The following is a 17,054-nucleotide window of genomic DNA, read 5'->3' on the forward strand; positions in this document are numbered from 1 at the left end:
ATTTTGTTGACGCTCGGGAATTTGCAGCCACAATGGAAATGATTCCGTTTAGAAGGAAGGGAATTGTGTTCCCCCTTCCCCACTGTCTCATATCAGGGGTTTGTCCTGCTGGCTTCTTTATAGAATCACAATTCAAGGGAGTCCATTATTGAATATGATATTATAAAAGTACATTAATTGTATCCTGGTTTAATTGTTTTTAAATATATTCAATGTAATGCATTTAATTGAATTAACATGTAATATTCACAATTGTTCCTTAACCCAAGGGGAGAGATGATGGGGGGGGAGATGATGTGAGGTGCAGGGGGGGGGGGAGAATGATGTGAGGTGCAGGGGGGGGGGAAATGATGTGAGGTGCAGGGGGGGCGGAGAATGATGTGAGGTGCAGCGGGGGGGAAGAATGATGTGAGGTGCAGGGGGAGAGTGATGTGAGGTGCGGGGGGGGAGAATGATGTGAGGTGCAGGGGGGGGGAAGAATGATGTGAGGTGCAGGGGGGAGAGTGATGTGAGGTGCAGGGGGGAGAGTGATGTGAGGTGCAGGGGGAGAGTGATGTGAGGTGCAGGGGGGGGAAGAATGATGTGAGGTGCAGGGGAGAGAGTGATGTGAGGTGCAGGGGGGAGAGTGATGTGAGGTGCAGGGGGGAGCGTGATGTGAGGTGCAGGGGGGTGGGATGTGTGTGGTGTGCAGGGGGTTATTGTGTGTTTGATGTGGAGGGGGAGTATTATGTGTGTGGGTGGGGGGAGAGATGGGGGTATGAGAGATAGATGGGGAGTATCGCAAAGGTTGATAGTGAGGGGTTCTGGGGGAGATATGAGGATGATGATGAAGGGTGCTGGTGGAGATATGAGGATGATGCTGTGAGGTGCTGGGGGAGATATATGAGGATGATGATGATGAGAGGTGCTGGAGGAGAGATGATGATGATGATTTTACCCGTGCGGCCCAAAATTTTTTTCCTTGGAGCAGTTGGGCCCTTCTCACTTTACGAGTTGTGCAGGCCTGATGTAAGTGAATCCCATGGTACTGGTCAGATAATATGTCTATGATCCGGTCTCAGATGGTTTGTATGTATGTTCTCAGTCCGTTGGAGGGGGAGAGATACAGGGAGCTAACCCTGCAATTAGGCATCATGAGCTAAATAAATAACAAAAATAAAGCCATAATGTGACAATCAACTATTCCTCGCATAGATAGGAAGGGCGATGTCACAATTGACAGCGATATTAACCGGTTGTTGTCAATTTCATTCAACAAAAAGGATCTATTATAGCTCTTCATAAAATTCATTACAAAATGTGGATTCCCATAATGTACAGCACATAGGAAAAATGGGATGAAAAATGCCATACAATTGTTTTTAAAGTAAATGTGAGTGCAGTTTAAGCTAATCCAAAACAACTGCAATTGCATCACTTTAGGGTTCTTTGCAAATCAAAATCTTTAAAGACCACAATTGCTTAGATTCGTTTATAATGCCTTATTTGAAATATGGTTTACATTTAATGGCTCATCAAGCATTTTATGGTTGTCGTTAATTAGAAAAGCTTTAGTTATGAGGGTGTAGTTTGGTTAGCTTAACCTATTGAACGCGAGAAAAAAATGTTTTACAGAGGCAATCCAAGCCATTTTTTTTTTAAAATACAGGGTTGATGCAGGATGTCTCCTGAACCCCATTAATGTCAGCTTCAGGGACCCCCTGCTTCCGAAGGTTCTTACCTTCATAGTGAGTGCCGGTAGCCACTCCAGGGTTCATGTCATAGCTGCTTTTCAAAGCTCCCGGGTCCTGCGGCCCAATATGAAGCTATGACGTCATCCGGTGCGGCTTCCTATTGGCCCATGTGATGAGCGACATTTAGCTGCAGAAAACTGGAGAGATACCACCTTCAGAGGGAAGTATCTCCAGAACCAGGGGGTCCCCGGAGCAGAAATTAATGGGGTTTGGCTCAGGAGACCCCCTGCTTCAAACCTGTATTTAAAAAAAAAATGCTTGGATGGCTCTTTTAAGACAAAAATGTGTTGGTTTGTGAAATAAACTGGTAACATCAACAATACAAATAAATTGTGATTATGTGCAACCACAGTATCACATTTCTAAACAGTCTATGTATTATCAAACTATGTAGTGATGAAAGAGATGGAGCACGTTACTAGCTGTGGCATGATTAGGCTTAAAGCTGCAGTCCGTACTGATTGACGTTTTTGTGTGTGCTTACTTCAAGATACTAACATTATACGCGTTAAACTCATATATTGCTGCTTTAATATATTGTTTTGTAAACATAATCTCAAAATAAGAGATTTCATATATTTGATAACTTATTAATGCAATTTTTTAATCAAAAAGTATCTGAATGGCTGAAAATATAGCTGAAATATGGTTAATGCCTCGAATGTAATTTTACCATACATAACAAAGTTATACGTCTGTAGGTACTGTAAAGCCATCAATATTATTTGCATAAGCCAAATGACACAGGAAGGTGAAATATATAACTAAAACAACAAACAAAACATAACTCAGAAAGTATGCAAATAGACATTGATGCCCATATTAATTAAGCAATGCAGTTCTATCATACATTGTCTGTCCCGGAAAGACACCTATAATGGTCCACTCACTTGAATAGACTTGAATGTGTCTTCCAGTGTCGGAATGTCTGATGGCGTAGCACAGATTAATAAATATGGGCTTAAATCTCACTTTTTTACATGTATTTCTAATGTTAGCCCTTATCCTAACTCTGAAACCTATACATCTCTTGAATAGAGAAAAGGATAAACCATATAACTCAGGTTTTCCATGAACTTATCACTGTCACATGGTTTATCCCTGTAGGGGCTTTTCCTACATTTTACATTACTTTAACTCAGGGGTGCACAAACTTCCTGCGCTGCGCCCCCATGCCTGTACTCCTCCTGAGTGGCGCCCTCCCTCCACCTCTAATGTAGCATCAAATGGCACTGCGGGGTCGTGTGACGTCACATCACGTGACTCACGGCGACATTTGACGTGACGTCTCCATGGCAATGGGCGTAATTTGACGCCGTGTTGCCATGGAGATGCGTGACTGAAGCCGAGAGCACAAGGCCTCTGTAAACGCCGTACCCCAAAAGTCTTGTGCCGCCCAGTTTGCGCACCCCTGCTTTAACTGATCTTGAAAGAGTATACAGAGGTTCCCTCCGCCATGAATCAATTAACAGTTCCTTTACTCACGATGATTAGACTAACTAGGAGGAGATCACTGTTGCTTTCACAGAAGGAAATCTGCCCTTCCAGTCCAGGGTAGATCAGTTCAGGCTGTGATGGAAAGATCAGCAGGGAGAGAAAAGTTATGAGAGAGAGATACTTCTGAGCTAAACTTTTCTTTGGAATAGAAATATTTTTTTTTAATGAGTTGTGCTTCATCTGTTCAAGGTCAAATCCTAAAATTAATTATCCAGCATAAAAAACAATAATTCACAATGGATCGGAAATTATAAAACAAACAGAGTATACAAATCTGTATTTATAGTTAAAGGTGCAGTCCAACAGTGAAAAAAACTAAGGACAGCGGAATGTTGAATATGTTGACACCTTTACAGAATAAAAATATATATATACATATTTGAAACTTTTAACATTTGCATGATAAACAAATGCTTTGTTTTTTTTTTATACGTTTGGCAATAATCTTCTCACCAATTAGACAAGAGTCTTCCAACAGGTAGACATAAACTATGGGATATGTAAAGAAGAACAAATAACCTTACAAGGGACAGATCGGTTATGACACAGTTATAGGGCAACTCAGATTTTATTCCTTGCCTTTCTCCAGGAAAACGCGAGACAGGTGTTTCCGAGGGTACTACACTTGTGGGCAGATAAAAGGGTTGCACTGAAGCAAGGGATCAGGAGCACAAATACTCCCCAGACATATGAAAAATAAGAGACACAAAATAGTGCAATAGCGTATGGACCAACACTGTGATGGTAATTAAAAATATCTCACTCACAATTGAGAAGCTTAAACAGGCGTTGTGGTTATTCACGAGTTACCAACTCATAGTGGACTTCTTTCCAATGCTTGTTGGTAGGAAAACCTCCAGGACAGGATAAATTGATAGGGAAATGTCCATATGTGAACAGAACAGAGGAAACAGATAGTGCAGATTGTAGATAGAGGTGCAGGTATGTGGACAACCCTGGGTCAGAATGTGGATAGAGATCTTGTCTTTTATTCCTGGAAGTAGCACCTGAAGAACAGCTAGCATGACATTTCATTTGGGAGGTTTCGAGGTTTAAAACCCAATACAGTACATGAGACCTGCATGGTATAGAAATGCTTCCCCCTTGAAGCAACTTGTGACATAAGATTGTGACTTTTGACTACTATAACTACTACTACTACTATCATGTAAAAGGCTCAAATACAATATTTAAGACGTGTTTGTTACGAGGAACTCTATTTTTGTAATATATAAGTTTGGATATTTAACACATTTTCCAGTGTTTCCCATTGAACTTTTTATTTTGCCTTTTCCAAACATTAGAGGGCTTAACAGCTCTAAAGATATGTGAACATTTAAACCCCACAGAGATTGCATGGCTTACAGATCACAAGTCTTTTCGAGTACACAACTGGAATGAAAAGATCCTTTTCTGATCCTCTTTTCCACTTCAAACCAATGTCCTTGCTGCACAAATACAAAGAGGCCCCCACTCTTCATATTCTCCAACATGGTATAAGTGAGGTACAAAGGGACTGCTAGCCATTCTCTTAAGATTCTTAGGGGTATATTATCTCCTTTCTCTATCTCGGAAAGAATATCTTTATTTGAAGTACAGTTACATTAGCAGAAGGAACAGCTTGTTTCCAATCCCTCGCACAGAGGGTGTGCAGAAACGCCGCAGATACACAAAAATGAGACTTTCGAGTAAGTCTTCAAACTTCAAAATATTTTTTTTTCATCAGTGAGACTTTAATAAAGTTGATGAGACAACTGATACTAAAAATCAGTAAGACTGGTTCTTAATTAGGGAGACTCACCAAAAATCATTGAGAGTTGATAGGTCTGTGGCACTTTGCATAGCACAACTGTGCTTGGTTACAAAAATGCCTGCAATTTTAGGGTTCTATACAATTTTCAATCTTTCTTTGTGGTGAGAGGAAGATGGCTAACTAGCCCTTTCAATTGATAAGAAGAGGATAAGGTATAAAGCATATACAGATATTTGACAACATATTTCTGAAGTCTGATGTCTTCAGCAGAAGTACTAATCAAGTGCCCCTGAGCCACACACCATAGGAATTATGTTAGGTCATGGTCAAGTGAACCAAAACCCAAGTGTAACTTATGTACTTTACATGCAATGGGTAAATTAAGAGGTAATATCTTTGCTACAGAAAAAAAGACTTAGCAGGAGCTAAATTAGAACTACAAATTATGGAAATTCAGTGTATTAAGAAACAAGCAATGGCTATTTTTGCACCTAACCCAAATGGACACATCAAAAGCAAATAACAAAATATTTGACTTCTACTCCTGTTGGATGTAACATGTTGGTGTGTTTCCTACACCTTCATTGCTAAGCTGATTGTGCAATAAACACAATTTGACTATATCTGGAGTTGCCCTATCTATTTTTGAGCCACTGATGCGGATGCTGTGCTCCTTTCCTTCTACATATCAAGAAATAGGATATGACTTTTGTTTATATAGTTCTATATCTAGTCAGAATTTACTAATAAAAAATAGATGCTTTTTTTATGGGAATCTGTAGTTTAGATAACATTCTCTTTAGTTACATATAAAATGCATCACATTTGGGTTGAAGGTGTAGCTCACCAACTTCCACTGCCGCTGGAAGCTTGTGAGCCAGTGAGTCTGGTTCCAATCCAGGTGTCAGCTCCTTGTGACCTTGGGCAACCTCCTCAATTTCCCTGTGCCTCAGGCACCAGTATTAGATTGTAAGCTCTATAGGGCAGTGACTAAATTGTAAAACTTGTACGAAAAGCATTGTGTACACAGTCAACACAATATAAGAGGAGAGAAAAAATACGATGTATTCATAAAAATGATAGGGAAAGCACTACCAATTAAGTTCGATGTCTATTTACTAAAAATATGTGGCAAAAATGATGTCTGTATTAAAAACATGGCTTGTACTACGTACTTAATTGTGTAAATTGTATCTATCTAAATGCTGCACCACATAGACGTTCTTGACCCCCTTCTCCTTTGATCTTGGCATATAAAAGACAATTACAAATAATCATCTTTTGATCTGTTTATTAGTTAGAAATAAGGGTTAAGAATAAAGTTTGTTCTCTTTCAATGTCTAGATTACATACCAAGTCAAGTCATTTACTTGAAGAGCCTTCTATTATGTTTTCTGAGATATATATATACAGTATGTATATATATATATATATATATATATATGTATATATACCTTGTGACCTTGGGCAAGCTCTGTATATATCTAGAGTACTGAGTGGTGTACATACAGTACAATTTTGCAGGTCTGTACCACATAAAGAGTTTTCAATCAAGTTTTGGTATACACCCAACAAAGTAATTTGAACACAAGCAGCTTATATTGGGTTTCAAACATAGTTTTCTCACTCCAAAGACAGCGCTGTAACCACCAGGTTACTCATGTCACATGTAATATGCAAAGGACCCGCCTAAAATAAATATACATTATTCTATGAACTAATGTCCTAGAGGGAAAACAGGGCTTCAATTATCTACTTTTTGTTGCAATGCAAACCCGTTTCTCGTCAATGTGTAAGACAAGCCTTTCCTGAAGTGCAGAGGAACACCACCTTTGATAATACATGTCAGGGGTAGCACCATGGCATCATGTTACTGTGTAAGGTAAGATACAGTCTCTGGGCCTACTGAATGCAAGCGACATCTATTCACAGCATAACATTAAGCAAGATTTCCCAAGAGAACACTGAAGGAGGAGTACATTACGGAAATCCTTTAACCACACCACACCTAAAGTGTATACAATCTAGGATAAAACAGAATAAAAATCCTGTGTAATATCTCAGTTTTTATTGTCATACTGATTTTGTTTGGTAAAAGCATTTCCAACAAAAACAATGCTCATGCATTTATGATAATAGTGCTGGCAAAAAATTTTTTTTAATTTTTTTTAAGTGTTTTGTCAAAGAAAATGGAACAGTATAATTTATTAAAAGGCATATGAAGTGCATGTAAGCTAGATGCAAATTCTAGGAAGGAGCAATTTAGAAGTTTAGGAAGGGGGGGGATGTGTGCAAATGCAAATTCTGACATTGATTTGAAGAGCGTTGTCTGGACTTGTCAGGAGAGCCTCTCCCTACATGAACAGTATTTATTCTGCAGCAGAGTAGGCGCTTCATCTTGTGCTGCCTTCTCTTCCTCAGTATTCTAGGCTGTGAACATTAGTGGATTGGGGTGTGCTGGACTCCAAGCAGGTGGTTCGAGTGGCATTGAACTTATTTCATCACCCTAGAACAATGTAGCCTGGTGCTCTGAGATGAACATTTGCCTTTAGTGTGCACATATAATATATCACTTTTATATGTTATGCTTCTAATGAAGAAAAACAAACAATATCCTTTTAAGAATATTGGCTGCAATCCATAATTTTCCTTTATCAACTTCATATTTACTTTATCTCAGCATGTTTATAAAACCAATCCCAAAGCTGCTATTTCCTGAAATGTAATACAATCAATATGAAAATATGTTAATTTATCAACAAAATCCTAAAATAAATATTTAATGGACAAAAAGGTATGTTAGATTACATTTTAGATGATGTATTTATGCTGAATTACAGAAAAATAAATTTACTACATACCAATATAAGTATTATTTCCCTTACAAAGCAAAAATGTTCAGTATAGTTTATTTCTATGCAATTAACTTAACAAGGTTTATGTTCTGTTCTAGTCTTATTTTGCTAAAGTCTCATCTAAAGGTATAGCAAGGCACCAGTGAACTTGAACTGCCTATTACCTTATTGTGCACTACCATAAAACTGCCTTAGTAGTCCACAAGACAGTTACTTACATGACTATTTAAGCCCATATTTATTAAGCGATGCTATGCCACAAGACACCTTATGGCCCATTCAATGAACGTAAAGTATCTTCTGGAACTGGAAGGTGTCTTATGGCATACCACTGCGTACTAAATCTGTTCTTAGGTCCATACTTACTAAGCAGGGTCCAGACTTACTAAGCAGTCTTCTGCCATATGACACCTTCCAAAGCAGTAAAACACCTTACATGACATTGATTTGGCAATGGTGTAGTTCAGGGAGCACAGAAATATATGTGGAATATAAAGAAAAAAGAATATAGTGCAAAAATGTCTGGATTCCAAAATAGTAAGGTACTGTATTTATTGTTATATTAAGTGGACAATGCCACAATTCACATGGTCCCGTGAGGTCAGAAGGCGCAAAAGGTATCTTTGGGATATTCCCCCGTCCGTCTACGTTTCCCATGGGTCTTGTAGAGGTGGTCAAAATGTGTGAAGCCACCTCAGGTGGTACTCAGAAGGAAATTCTCCCCAGATGCGGCACGGTGTTACTCCGATGGCTGCAGCTGTAGGAATTCTCTGGGGTTACCCAAGGAAGCAATTGTTTGCGAAACGTATTGTAGTGAGCGTGACAGTTGTATTCAGGGCTCCAGACAGTTACCGGGCAGCCACCGTAGCAATGTCCTATGGTTCCCGATCAGCTGATGCCACAGCTTGAAAGCCAGTCCAGAAGTGGGGATTCCCCAAAGACGCAGCCATCGGAGTAACACTGTACCGTCGCGTCGGTGAAGTTTGCCCTGTTGGAGCCAACTAGCACTAACGACTATGTAAGTGCAGAATTGTATTGAATTTGTTTTATTTATTTTTACACCATATCTCTGTGCAATTACCCATATTTGCGGTATACACACCGTGACGCATCTGGGGAGGATTTCCTTCTGAGTACCACCTGAGGTGGCCTCACATATTTTGACTACCTCTACAAGAACGAGGGGAAACGTAGGCGGACGGGGGGATATCCCAAAGATACCTTTTGACTCCTTCTTATCTCACTGGGCCATGTGAGTTGTGGCATTGTAAGTTAATATAACTCTTAATAGCTTACTATTTTGGAATACAGACATTTTTGCACTATGTATGCTTTTTTCTTTATATTCCTCATGTATTTCCTCATGTATTCCTCATGGATACTGCTTAGTAAATACGGCCCCAAATTTCTGCTTAGTCGCTTCACTTTTCGAATTATTAAAAAAACGTGGTGGGATTCAGTCACTTTACAGATTATATTTAGGGGAATACTACTTGAGACCATACTTGTGTACACTATATACTTTTAAGCCTGCAACAGCTTGAATCACTCATAATATTGCAAATATTTATCTATGGAGGTTACAGATTTATGGCCATATTTTATAAGTGGTGTTCTGCCATAAGACACTTTCCAGCGCTAAAATACACCCTACAGTTCAAGTGAATGGGCAAGAAGATGCTTTATGGCAAAACACCACTTAATAAATATAGACCTTTAATGTTATGAACAACCAATCATACAACTGTAAGAAACAAACTATATGGGTTAATTATCTCAGTTATCATGTAAATCACTAAACAGATAATCTAAAGCAGGGTTTCCCAAACTTTTTTTTCCGTGACCCGGTTATTTTTTGAACTTCTCCTTCGTGACCCACTAAAATTTTTATCGCCTATACTGGCCTATAGGGCCTGCACAGACACACACACAGCCACTGATACACACACACACAGCCACTGATACACACACACACAGCCACTGACAGACACGCAGCCACTGACACACACAGTGATACATACACACAGCCTCTGATACACACACACGCAGCCACTGACACACACACGCAGCCACTGACACAAACACGCAGCCACTGACACACACACACGCAGCCACTGACACACACACACGCAGCCACTGACACACACACACGCAGCCACACAGATACACACGCAGCCACACAGATACACACACACACACACTCGCTCTCCCCTATACCCACACACACTCGCTCTCCCCTATACCCACACAGACACAAACAGTGAATTACAGGCAACGACGGATGTGAGTGACTGGAGAGGGGGCCAGGGGCACTTGGGTGGGAGGGAGGGAGGGGGCCAGGGGCACTTGGGTGGGAGGGAGGGAGGGGGACATGGGGCACTTGGGTGGGTGGGAGGGGGACATGGGGCACTTGGGTGGGTGGGAGGGGGACATGGGGCACTTGGGTGGGTGGGAGGGGGACATGGGGCACTTGGGTGGGTGGGAGGGGGACATGGGGCACTTGGGTGGGTGGGAGGGGGACATGGGGCACTTGGGTGGGTGGGAGGGGGACATGGGGCACTTGGGTGGGTGGGAGGGGGACCAGGGGCACTTGGGTGGGTGGGAGGGGGACCAGGGGCACTTGGGTGGGTGGGAGGGGGACCAGGGGCACTTGGGTGGGTGGGAGGGGGACCAGGGGCACTTGGGTGGGTGGGAGGGGGACATGGGGCACTTGACCAGGGGCACTTGGGTGGGTGGGAGGGGGACCAGGGGCACTTGGGTGGGTGGGAGGGGGACCAGGGGCACTTGGGTGGGTGGGAGGGGGACCAGGGGCACTTGGGTGGGTGGGAGGGGGACCAGGGGCACTTGGGTGGGTGGGAGGGGGACCAGGGGCACTTGGGTGGGTGGGAGGGGGACCAGGGGCACTTGGGTGGGAGGCAGTGACTGGGTGGGGTGACTTACCTTGCCGCCGGACGCTTTCCCCTGCTGCCCCCGATATCCCCTGCTGCCCGGGACGGGAGGTGGGCTTGGGGGGACGGGAGATGGGCTTGGGGGGACGGGAGGTGGGCTCGGGAGGGGGTGCCACGGGAGGTGAGCTCGGGAAGCTGGCTGCGGGGGGAAGCGGGCCGCAGTAGGAGCTTGAACTTCCCCCTCCGTCCCACGTAACGTGCGGGACGCAGAGGAGCTGGTACTTCCTCCTCCGTCCCACGTTGGGAGCGGGGGGGGGAGGAAGGGAGCAGGCCCTGCTTGCCCTGCGCAAGCGCGCGGGACCGCAGGGGGAAATCGCCGGCATTTTTTTAAAATTGAGCAGGGGGGACGGGAGACACCGCGCGGCCAGCCTCGCTGCGACCCGGCAATTTTGGTGCCGTGGCCCGGTGCCGGGTCGCGACCCACCGTTTGGGAAACGCTGATCTAAAGGACATGAAAATACTTTGGAGACTATCAGGCCTTCAATAAACTATTGGTGGGAGGAGTAATGTTTCTAACATTTATGGATAACAACATGTGAAGTAGGTCAGAAATCTAAGACAACAGTTTTTAACCAACCAGTTTTTAATGACCTGGGAAAGGTCACAGCTAAAGTCACAGAATGAGCAACTGAGTTTTACTTTTAGGTAATGTATTGAAGATAAACTCTCTAGGTGTGGTGCATTAACCTTGGTCAAAAAAAAGCATTTTGTGTTAGATCACTAATAGCATTGCTTTGGTTTTTTCCATTTATATTTATTCTACATTCTTCTGATATTCTGAGGTAATCATATACATTATGTGAATTAACATGCATAATTTTAACTTAGTCATTAAACAACATACAACATAATCACCAACAAAAGTAAAAAGCTAAAATACAAAAAGTAGAGGTTACTTTTCTAATTAATGGTGCCCCAATGTACTAAGGCCTGGGACATAGTGCCTTTTACAGTGCTGAGGCACGCTGAGGCTCAGGGAAAGTGGGTGCTTTCCCTGGCCTTAGACAGGACGCCGTCAGGGGTCGGGCCAGTGACGTCACGGAGCTGATTCGCCCTCATTGGGCGAACCACTCACGTGACCGGCCCTGCGCTCCGGCGAGCGCCAAATTTTCAAGACTCGGTGAGACACACGCTTCCGCAAGCGTGCGGAAGCGTGCGCGAGCCCCTGCTAAAGCCGCTCTCATTGCGGCTGCAGGGGCTCAGTGCCGAGCAGCAGCGCGCCTCAGCAGGGTCAGCGCATAAGCGCTGACCATGCTTGAGGCCTTAGCCAGTGTTTCCCAATCGGGGTGCCGCGGCACCGTGGGGTTCTATGAGAGAATCAAAAGGGTGCCTTCGGATTTCCCTGTTCTCCCAGCATGGGACAGACAGACAGACAGACAGAGAGAGAGACACTTTGGCATTATTGAAAGCTTTTTTCAGAGGGGAAGCCAAAAAAATGGGGGGTGGGGAGGGCGTTGCCAGAGAGAAGACACACACAGAGAGAGACACACACAGAGAGAGACAAACACAGAGACACAGACACACACACGTCCCCCCTCTAAGACAGGGGTACGCAACGTTTTCTTCCTGCGACCCCATGTCTACTCACCCCCCGCGCGCTTGGCTCCGGTGTCAAATGACCCCGCAAGGTCCGTCACGTGACCACGCTGCGTCATTTAACGGCAGGTTGCCATGACGATGTTTCACTGGAAGGCAAGGTAAGTGAAGTTACAGCGGCCTCACGTGGTCCCTGGCATTTCATTTAAATGCCTTCAATGAAGCGCAAGGCCTCTGTAACCACCCCTGCCCCCCACTTTGCACACCCTAGCTCTAAGATACCTGGGGATAGGACACCTCAGGTCTGTTTAGAGCTGCTCTGTAGAGCTCAGCAAAGTGGGGAGCGGGGACATGGACAGGGAAGGATTGGTTGTATGGAGAGCCAGCCCTGGCCCCTCAGCAAGCAGGGAAAAAACCTGCAGCACGGGAAACAGAGGTGCCAGTACCGAGTACCAGACAGTACCGTCACAAAAAAAGACATATACATACATACAGTACATACAGTACATACAGGACATACATACATATATATAAATAAAAGAGGAAGGCAGTTGGCACTCCGGTAGAGTAAGTATTGTCTGGTGCATGTCACATACAAATATCACAGAAAAAATGATCCCCAAAGGAAATCAAGAGACCGCACTCAGGTATGATAAACAAAAAATTGTATTAGGAAACAGGGCACACACAAACCAATGTTTCGTTCCTGAAGAAGGTCCTCCTTTTGGACCGAAACATTGGTTTGTGTGTGTCCTGTTTCCTAATACAATTTTTTGTTCATCATACAGTACCTCCTGAGTGCTGTCTCTTGATTTCCTTTGGGGATATATATAACAAATTAAATCCTGCATAAACAGCACAAGATAATTTATTGTAAGTAACTAAACATTGCAGATGTGGGCAAACAATGTGCTCCACCCATTATCACTAAACGTGGTGGAATAATATTTCATGCTACAACATATTCCAAGTTTAATGAAGCATGAAACCAGAGCATTTATGACTAAAACACCATCGTTTCTTGTCACGTTATACCATGAAGCAGTCACCTTCACTGTGCAAATATTAACCCTGCTTCCAAAAGCTTACCCAAGGAAATTAGGTTTCAAATGCAAAACAACTTCAATAGACAAGGCTAAACATTTCTGTAACATGCTTTTCTCTGTTGTCAGATTTACGGTGTCATTGACACAAGAAGGACATGCACACAGACATCTTAGTGTGTGCAAATGTCTGCAGCAATGCAAAACAATACATATATTCACAGATCTCTTGCAATGTAAATTGATGTGTGTTGTCTATTCAGGCGTTTATAACCTGCATGGTGTATGATACCAATCCCGGAATAAGAGAGGCAAGTAAAGAGAGGAAAGTACAGTACTGTATATGCCACAGCACATTACTGAATTTTTAAAGAGTTTTTCCTGGCCACTGTGAAAGTTAACTCCACTGCACCATAGCAGGGCTGACTCCAGACACAGAAGGATTCATGTTGTTAAAAGACACGAGTTCACATGTCAAATACATTTGCTATACAATATCCAGACTCACCTTTCAGACAGATGGGGATGACAATGCAGAATAAGCCTTTTCACCTCAAAGCATGCGCTGTGCTCCTGCAGCTGCACACTTGCCGAGAACAACATCCACCGGGGGCAAGCAATTCTTTGTGCACAAGCAGCAAACACTTCTTTCCCCACCTTGGAAATCCCAGATGTAAAAGCAGCTAAGGTTTCCAGCGGCTGTGAAGGGAGATGCTACTGACTCACTTATCCAAAGGGATTGCTTGTAGATCCTCTGCAGTGACACAGCGTTGACGAAGAAGGTGGGGCATCTTGCTGGTTAGAGATGAGTAAGGTTCTCTTCTTTTTAATTTGTACTGCGGCTACTGATTATGTCTCGTTTTATTCACAATATAATGCCGTCTTTCGCAACGTCTGAAGTACTATGACTACGTTTTGTTCTGTATTATATGCCTCTCTCCCTCTGTCTCTCTCAAGTGTGCTGATTCTGTCTGTTCCTCCCATGTGCCACGTGCCCTCCCCTTTCACAGTGTGCTCATGGCTGGAACTTAAGCCTCCAGGGCTCTTATAAGATACATCTCTTCCCAGGTGAACAGGGGGATCAGTAAACACCTGTCTAAGCATCAGGTTTCTAAAAACTAAGATAGTATTTACAAAGTAAAAGGCAGGAAACATTTGTGCATGTTGCAAGTGTGGCTGTTCTCAGCTGTTATAAAATACACAAGCACATTTTTTATTAAAAATTCTCAACTTGCTGTGAATGCAATGTTAATAAATTGCCAATGTTAAAGGAAAACCCATTGCCTGGCACTACACTGCTAATCCCTCTAGCACTAGTGGTGGAAATGCAGCAGTGGCACTTTATTCATTCTGAAAAGGGGTTAAATTGGTACTAGTAGATATTTCTACCAACTGCAATACCAGTGTTTGAGACTGGAGAAAGAAACGTTACCTACAACATCTAATAATGTGGGGTTAAGGATGTGTACTTCTTCTGCCACATTCCACACATGCAAAGCCTCCTACTAGTAATCAGAATGTGAGCATAAGGTCAAAGTCCCTTGGTTCTCATAGCCTTCTCGTGCAATACCTTCAATTAGGTTGTACTAATCCTTTTACCAAAGCACTCAATATAAATCAACAGGTATGGCTTTCCTAATTTTTTTAAGTTATAGTGTTCTACAGTATTTAAGTTAGCATTAAAAAACACCATTTTATATATCATGTCTTTCGTAGTTGCTCATTGTCAGTATAAAATGTCTTACTATAAAAAAAAACTCACAGGTCTCTATTACACAGTTACATAGTAGATGAGGTTGAAAAAGACATACGTCCATCAAGTTCAACCTACTGTATGCCAAATTTAAACCTGTGAGACTTTGAATGTTCTATAAACTATAATTCCATCTATGAAGAACTCCAAAGTTGCTCCAATGAAAGGTGTCTCAAACGGAATCCACTCTACATTTCTCCAGGACCATTGAAAAGACGCTGGGCTGCACACGTTTCATGCTTTTGAAGCAAATCCGTAGTGCCTTGATTCGCTTTTCACTGTACACTTTCAGACATGACTTTAAACCTACTCCATCGGAACCTACTGTCAATTGTATTCAAAGTTTCCAGTTTATTCTTTACGTATAGTTTGAAAGCAGATCTCTATTCTTCTTGATTTTCTATTATTTTTGTAAAGCATTTGTCCTTGACTCAGTGACTCTGGGGGGGGGGGGGGGGGGTGCCATGAAGTTTAACTGCTCAGCTCCCGTTGCTATGGACTGTCTGGTTGCTGTTAAATGAAACATTTTCCAGGCAAGTATACCAGACAGTGACTTTCTATTGGTGCCACGGCCGTCTTAGGCTGCGTCCCCGATAGCGCTGAGCGGGCGGTGCTTGGCGAGGTGACTTGCATATATATATATGCATATATATATGCAAGTCCCCGCTCACGGGATGCGCGCACGGTTATGCGCGTGCACACACGCTCAGCGCTTAGGTAAATATTTTTTTTTAACTTTCCTGCTCGCTCAACTATTCGGCAATGCCGCACCTCCTTCCCCCCCCCCCCCCCACCCCCGCGGGCGCGCAAGCAGGCGCAGGACACCCGGCTCGCATGCTTTGAGCGCCAGCGCGCTCAGCGCCAGCGGGGACTCAGCCTTACTTGTAGTTTTCTTGCTTCAAAATTTGAAGTTTTACCAGCAACATTGGGGGGGGGGGGGCATCACATTTAAGCTAAATGTGACTGGTTCTAAAGGGTAAAACTTTAAATTCGTTTTGAAGGGATTGCTGCTGTATAGCATTATATGACTAAGGGCAATCACAGATTAATTGTCATATTTTGGGGGATTCTAACGAAATACGCCCTCCTTGTTGAAACGACATTCAACTTTTGTGTTGTTGAAGACACTATTCAGGCTCAAGAATTATAAACTATAGCTGAGAGCTTGTGCCTAATATACCAGTGGGGCCTAAAACCATTATGCAAGATACACTCTGTGTATATTCCATATAACTGCAGATATGAGATTCTCCATTATATGCATTTTATGCATCAAATAGTATGTCACCTAAAGATCGCATCCTCTCCTCAGTATATCTGTAACAGATACAACCCCCATTTCCTCTACAAATCATCTTTAAATTGAAAATAAAAATCCTTTAACAGCATCATAATGGTGATAAAGGACTTGCATTATTTTGAAGGAAGGGAAGGAGTTTGCAGGCACACCCACGTGCAGCAGTTCAGACAGATGGGAATAGTTAGTGTTGAGCTACTGTAGCATTTAATCCTACAGCAGTGATTTGTGTATACTATGCCTTTTCCACATAATGTTATGCTTAGTGCAAAATTGCCATTTTCAGTTTTCTACTAGGGTATTTTTAACTTCCCTTTCATGAGTTGATGAAAGCCCTTCCTAAAGTAAACATGTTGTTTAAGACTAGACAGAACTGAGTCACAACCATGCTTAATACTAACTTTACTACACCACTTTGCAGCTGCAGAATGGTGATTTAACTTTTCATTTCCTGAACTCCAGGCCGACCATTCATTTTCTTTTACAAGAAACTTGGAAGCATATCGAACGTGCTGGCTAAAGGGGAACATAGCTTTTTTTTTGTAAGAGGGCATATATGTATATTTGTCTGGTTGATATATGTGTTGTAATTTAATATAAGGGTATGGTTGCAATACAGATACATTATATATGTAGCCC

At 42.8% G+C, this 17,054-nt stretch overlaps 1 protein-coding gene across 4 annotated transcripts in view; it reads right to left on the reverse strand.

The window, feature by feature from the left end:
* PLEKHG5 (pleckstrin homology and RhoGEF domain containing G5) overlaps positions 1–17,054 on the reverse strand; it is a 314,942-nt gene that overhangs the window by 159,303 nt on the left and 138,585 nt on the right. The window contains exon 1 of one of the 4 annotated variants that reach the window (XM_075604981.1): positions 13,874–14,361. The exons of the other annotated variants lie outside the window; for them this stretch is intronic. The gene's annotated coding sequence lies outside the window, so the exon portion shown is untranslated. Of the gene's footprint in view, positions 1–13,873; positions 14,362–17,054 lie in introns of those variants that run through there. 4 annotated transcript variants of the gene reach the window in all.

The sequence above is a fragment of the Ascaphus truei genome, chromosome 6 (assembly GCF_040206685.1).
Source record: "Ascaphus truei isolate aAscTru1 chromosome 6, aAscTru1.hap1, whole genome shotgun sequence".
NCBI lineage: Eukaryota > Metazoa > Chordata > Amphibia > Anura > Ascaphidae > Ascaphus > Ascaphus truei.